Raw genomic sequence first — 6,464 nt, 5'->3', positions numbered from 1 at the left:
GAGTAGAGGTACCAATCCTAACCGGTTAATAACCGGTATACCCGTATAGTATAAACCGATTTGTAACCGTACGTTAGGGACCGATTTGAGATTTTCACACAGAAACCGGTTATGTGGTTAACCAGTAATAGATTTATTAATAAGGTTAATTTCAATAGGTTAATAAAGTTAACCACTTATCATCCGAACCGGTTACACAGATTAGAGGTTTTCCACTCAAAAATCGGTTAATAGCAATAACCAATTTTGACCGTTTGGCCAATATCCAATTTCGGTTAGTAGCCGATATTACAAAAACCGGTTAATCGTATTCGCACATCTAACGGTGAGTAAAGGTGCAAATCATAACCGGTTACCAAAACCAAACTGATTATTAACAGCTATACTAGAAACTAGTTAGTAACTGATGGTTAGGAAGCAAATATACATTTTTAAGTTATTAAAAAGTTATTAGAAAGTAAAATAAGGAATCCCAAACATCCCTTAGTCCTTAGTCCAAAACCGAACCAACATTTCTAATTCAGTTTGGTTTTTCCGGTTTTTCGATTTCGTGCAACACCAAAATGAATAATAAAGGGGTATTTTACCTCATTGTAACTTTTCATTAAGTTAATAAGTTACAACATTATAACTTATGAAACATTTCATTTCCGAGACAATATAAACAATCTCAGACACTTTATTACTTTCTCGAAACGTTTCCGACTTTCAACTCCATTTTATATTTCAGTTTCGGTTACCCATTTCATTTTCAGACCCGTATGGCCAAAATCACTTCCATCATCTTCTCCACCTGCAAACTCAGGCCTACAAACGAATCCTACTTCTTCCGACTCTTCAGCAGCCGCACCACCACTCCACCTACTACCCCATACCGCAACACCAAGGTCAATTTCTCCATATCCGATTCCGATTCCGAATCCGAATCCGAATCAACCCCACCACCACCTGTCACTCCAAACCCACCGCCTCCTCCTTACAACCCATTCAACAAAACCCCAGTAATCACCCACCCCAACGACCCCACAAACCTTCAACAAGTTTTCCACAACATCCGCACAGACGGCCTTTACAATAACGCAGTCAAGATGTTAACTGCTTTGTCCCAAGACGGCCTCACCCACGAGGCCTTGGAACTCTTTTCCCAGATCAAAGACAAAGCCCACATGCCCGATGTCGTGGCCCACACTGCTGTCATTGAAGCCTATGCCATGCGGGTAAACCGAAAGAGGCGTTGAAAGTGTACACGCGGATGCTGGCGTCCGGTGTGCCGCCTAATGCGTATACTTATTCGGTGTTGGTTAAGGCGTTGGCGGGGTCCGGGGATGAGAAATTAGTGGGGGAAGGGAAGAGGTGTTTTGTCGAGATGATGGGGCGGAAGATTAGGCCGAATGTGGGGACGTGTGTGGCGGTTTTTGAGGGGCTTGTGATGGGTGGGAAGTAGGATCAAGGGAGAGAGCTCGTGGCGAAGATGAAAGAGCTCGGATTTGCGCCGGATAAAGAGGGGTTTAGAGAGGTCTTGAAGAGGAAACGAGGTCAGGTTTTTCGCTTGGTTATGAGTATTGTGTTTGGCGATTGAGTCTAAGAAACCGGTATTTGTTGGAATGATTGCTGGTTGATTTTGTTTTAGCCTTAGTTTTTGTGTTACTATGATCTTGGCGTATAGATTTGTTAGCGTGATCTTTTGTTTCATTACGTCACATTTTATGTTATCCGGATACTAATTTATATGACAAGAAAAGATTTTTGGAGCTGGGGTGTTGGCGAGCAGCCTCTCTGTGTTGTAGGATACTTGAAAAGTTAAATGAATATATTAATCAACGTAACCTAACGAACTCAAACAAATGTAAAGTAACGAACATAAATGAAATGTAAACGAATCATGAACATAAACGAACAAACAAGACATGTGATAATGTTCGTTCATTTAACCAAATGAGCTATAAGTTTTGTTCATGTTCGTTTGTTTATTACATAAACAAACTTCCAGTTCACGAATAATTCACTAAACATTCGGTTCCTTTACAGGCCTAGGCCAATTAAAGATAAAACATAACATGAATCAACGAACTTATAAGTAAACAGGCTACCTTTTTGCTTTCCCGTATGCATCAATAAGAGTATTATAAGTAACCGTATTTGGCTTAATTCCTTGTGAGGCCATTTCAGAAAGCGCTTTATCAGAAATGCGCTTTATCAGGTTGCTTGCACTTTCCAAGCATCACAATTAGCTTCACATATATTGCAGGATAAGGCTTGTACCAAGCCTGCTCACGCGATAGTTCAAAAACCTGTAAACAACAAAAAAAAATACATTAAATTATAAAACATTTAATAACTATAAGAACTGTTATGGGTGAGCAATAACTAAAACAAAAAACAACAAAACCAAACCGATATTAACCGAAAATCAGTTACGGTTATTTTTGTGTACCGTCGGTTAACCAAACCAACCAAAACCAAACCATTCATATTTCAAATGCATTAAATGTTCGGATAATTTTTTGAATAGTAGATGTAATTTATTAAGAGTGTAAGTTTCTCGTTAAACCAAAATACAACACCATTAGTTGACTTGGTCACCGGTTCGTTCCTTGCCACTTGGTCCTTAACATGGGTTAAAAGTTTCCTTTAAAACCTATTTTAAGGATCCGCTTTGTTGGTCCCTTAATATGTCTTAATGCGGGCATTCCTCCCTCACATGCATTTGCTACATTACCCGTAGCACCTTTCACATACGTGCACCCACCGAGACCTAATATCGATGAATCCATCACATTAATCCTCATCAGTCTGATATAAATAAAATTGCTTTTTCAATATATAAAGTGAATAATTTTCTGTTTGTATAATCTTACTTTATTCGGTATATAAATAATTTGTGTTTCCATGATCTTACTTGGAGTGATACACAATTTAATTAGTTAACATAACTTAATGAAGAGACAAAGCATTAACCAGTAATTACAATATGATACTGTAGTTTGAAATGAGTTTTAACATGTTGAATAAACATCAAATTTGTTAGTCAAACTGAGCAAATCTACACATAGAATGAACTATGAATAATACCAAGCAAGAAAGACGTGTGTAGATAGTTTTATATACGAGACTCACGACGTTAAATGTACTGTAATATCGCCCGCCATAGCGTGTTGGTTCCCAGCTTCAAGAAGTTGACTTTCTGTTCATTTACATATATGGATACGCAGGTGGTCAAATATTCGGGTCAAACAGACTAATGTTTTACAATGTATGATGTCAAAATCAAATTATCTCAAAAGCTTTGAAGTCACATATATGCTTATTTTGACCAGAAAAGTCGACTTACCCGTGTGCATATTGGATTCAGTTTGACTACCAGACTTCATAGATGTAGATGGGCCCCACGGTCTTGTGTACCGAACTTTCGGCTTGTTTAGTTTGCTAAACTCTTTAGGGGAGGCTGTCAATGAAGAACAAACCAACTTATAACCGAACCATTTTTAGGGGTATTTTGGGAATTTACAAGGTTTTGCTTTGTTTACCTTCACATTTTCAGCACATGTGGCTTTTCTAGTTTTGCCATTAAGTCCTTGAGTTGTTTTCTTTTTAATCACGTGTGACATACTTTTGTTAATTATATAAAATTTATTTTTTTACTTTTTTTAAATATGACTCAACCCCAATAAAATTTCGCTCCACCCGAGAAAACATTTTCTGGGTACGCCAATATATGTGTGTGTATGTGAGAGATTTGGGTTGCCATCAGTTCGTTTGCGACAACGGTGGGTTCGTCCGCCATGTAACGTTTGGAGGATTAAACGCGCCAACATAACAACCGTTGTGGGTGGTCAGTGAACAATAAGGACGACTGGTGCAAGTTTGAAATGAAACATGTGCCATGAGTAAACTATAAGGACTCATGCGTGCAATTAAGTCTAAAATTAGATTTGACGCCTTATTAGTATCCAAAAAAACAAAGATAGATGTTGCCATTGTTGGCCGTTTGAAGATTGCTTACAATCATCAATAAACGGTTATGTGGTTAACCAGTAATAGATTTATTAATAAGGTTAATTTCAATAGGTTAATAAGTTTAACCACTTATCAAATGAACCGGTTACATAGACTAGAGGTTTTCCACTCAAAAACCGGTTATTAGTAATAACCGATTTTGACCGTTTGGCCAATAACCAGTTTCGGTTAATAACCGATATTACAAAACCGGTTAACCGCATCCGCATCTCTAACAGTGAGTAGAGTAAAGGTGCAAATCATAACCAGTTACCAAAACCGAACCGGCTATTAACCGCTATGCTAGAAACCAGTTGGTAACTGATGGTTAGGAGCCTGTTATACATTTTAAAACTAGAGCCTATTACAAACTAATTAACACAAACCAGTTAATTCGAATAGGTTAGCAAAGGTTAGTAACCGGTTACTAACGTAAACTTAGAGGTGGTAAATGGGTTGGATTGGGTCGAAACGGGTCATCGGTCGGAACGGGTTAGGGTCGAAACGGGTTAGGGTCGAAACGGGTCACTTAAAAAAAGGGTTGTTTTGGTTCGGGTCGGAACGGGTTAGGGTCAACAGGTTCGGGTTAGAACGGGTCAAGGTTGGAACGGGTCAAAACGGGTTTGGGTCAAAACGCGTTTAAGCGATTTTTCACTTTGTTTCAACGCGTAACAGCTCGTTTAAGCGATTTTTCACTTTGTTTCAGCGCGTAACAGCTCGTTTAAGCGATTTTTCAGTTCGTTTCAGCGCGTAACAGCCTGTTTAAGCGATTTTTCAGTTCGTTTCAGCGCATAACAGCTCGTTTAAGCGATTTTTCAGTTCGTTTCAGCCCGTAACAGCTCGTTTAAGCGATTTTTCAGTGCGTTTCAGCGCGTAACAGCTCGTTTAAGCGATTTTTCAGTGCGTTTCAGCGCGTAACAGCTCGTTTAAGCGATTTTTCAGTGCGTTTCAGCGCGTAACAGCTCGTTTAAGCGATTTTTCAGTTCGTTTCAGCACGTAACAGCTCGTTTAAGCGATTTTTCAGTTCGTTTCAGCACGTAACAGCTCGTTTAAGCGATTTTTCAGTTCGTTTCAGCACGTAACAGCTCGTTTAAGCGATTTTTCAGTTCGTTTCATCACTTAACAGCTTATTTCAGCATGTTTTTGTTTCGTTTTTGTCGACTTTTCAGTTTCGGTTAATTTGTCGATTTTTTTTAACGAGGACAACGGACGAAACGTTTTAGTTTTTTTACATTTTTTGTCTTTGTTTTATTTTTTTAGTTATGCTTTTTTTATTAATTTTTTTGAATATTTTTTGATGGTCTCTATTAAGATCAAAATCCCTAACAAAAAAATTCAAAATAAACAAATAAAAATTCATAACTCAAAATATAGACGAATAACGAAAAAAGTAAAAAAACTAAAAACTAAAATAAAAACTCGAAAGAAACCGAAACCCAACCCGTCCAGTGCTAAAACTCGTGTTGGCACGAAAGCTGATCCGAGTCGAAACCTAAACCGATATCGTTCCAATCTAAAACCCGTTTCAACCCAAACATGTCACTTTTCCTTAAGAGTCTAAGACACTAACCCACATCGACCCATGTAATTAAATTTTTCAACCCATTTTGACCCAAAATTAAGAATGTGAAATTTCAAGTGACTCATTTTGACCCATTTAATTAAAACCTATGACTCAAATCAACCCATTTAAATTTTAAAACAACCCAAATTAACCCATTTGGAATTGTTTGGGTCAATGTTGCCACCCCTACGTAAACTCTAGAATTTCAACCACAAAAACTGGTTACTAGCAATAACCAAAACCCCTATTTAGTTAGTAATCGATAGCCCATAAACCAATTAACCGATATTTGTACCACCGGTAGTGACTTGAGGTGCACAAAAAAATTCGAACCCGAAAAAAAATACCCAGGACCGGTTTTTTATATACCCTCGTTTTTAATACCTGAACCCGCACCTGACCCTACCCGTAGGGTATGGATAGGGTATACATTTCAGTACCAAAACCCGTACCGAAACCGGACCCGATTTATACCCGATAAAACCCGAAAACTGGGTTTTTCGAAAACGCGATCTATACCCGGAAAAAAGCTCGAAAATAGTGTTTTTTCAATACTTAGAAAATAGGGTATTCAAATACCCGGTTTTAGAATACCCGGTTCATACCCAACCTGAACACGATGCATACGGTATGGTTTTAGAGACAATATCAGGACCCAAACCTTACCCGGCTATTTAAAAACCCTGATTTATGCACCTCTAACTAGTGAGTCCTATGAGTCAAACAAAAACCAGGCAGTAGAAGCCCAAAATAACACACAAAAACCGGCCCATAAAAAACCAATTTCATATTTACATCATTCAAAACCCTAAAACCAGACCATCTGTATATCAATCAATCAACAACCAGCCGCCTCATTTCCACCTTCATTCACTCACTCAAAATCAAAACCCTAACCCTAACA

The 6,464-nt window shown here is 38.2% G+C and overlaps 1 pseudogene; it reads left to right on the top strand.

The window, feature by feature from the left end:
• The first annotated feature begins 761 nt into the window (after positions 1-761).
• LOC143617599 (uncharacterized) lies at positions 762-1,617 on the top strand (annotated as a pseudogene).
• Positions 1,618-6,464: the final 4,847 nt, after the last annotated feature.

The sequence above is a fragment of the Bidens hawaiensis genome, unplaced genomic scaffold (genome assembly GCF_021521415.1).
Source record: "Bidens hawaiensis isolate Kalapana, Puna unplaced genomic scaffold, B.hawaiensis_p1.1 tig00055813_1, whole genome shotgun sequence".
Lineage (NCBI taxonomy): Eukaryota > Viridiplantae > Streptophyta > Magnoliopsida > Asterales > Asteraceae > Bidens > Bidens hawaiensis.
The sequence above is the reverse complement of the archived record's forward strand: the minus strand, read 5'-3'. Positions and strand labels throughout refer to the sequence as shown.